Source organism: Odocoileus virginianus, chromosome 6 (assembly GCF_023699985.2).
Source record: "Odocoileus virginianus isolate 20LAN1187 ecotype Illinois chromosome 6, Ovbor_1.2, whole genome shotgun sequence".
Classification (NCBI taxonomy): Eukaryota; Metazoa; Chordata; class Mammalia; order Artiodactyla; family Cervidae; genus Odocoileus; species Odocoileus virginianus.
Genome location: NC_069679.1, coordinates 16,257,718 through 16,258,035, shown reverse-complemented (window position 1 = coordinate 16,258,035; position 318 = coordinate 16,257,718).

The following is a 318-nucleotide window of genomic DNA, read 5'->3' as shown; positions in this document are numbered from 1 at the left end:
CTTTGTCTCCGAACAGCTAGAGCAGACCTCAGGGTTGAAGTGATACCACTAACTTGAGCACTTCCGCTCACCCGATCGTTAACTAGAACACAGAAAATAAAGCCAAGGCTGCAAGGTACACTGTACCCCCTTACTGGCAGAAAGCTGGGCCTGGGTGAACGTGCACCCTCCCAGAGGAATGGCCTCCAGAGGCTTGAAGTTCCTCCTCTCATTCTGCATGCACTTCCTGAGGCTGAGCTGGTCACAGTCAAGCTGGGGTCTAGCACCATCCAGCAGTTTCTCAAGATGACATACAATCTCGGATCACAGTACAGGAGA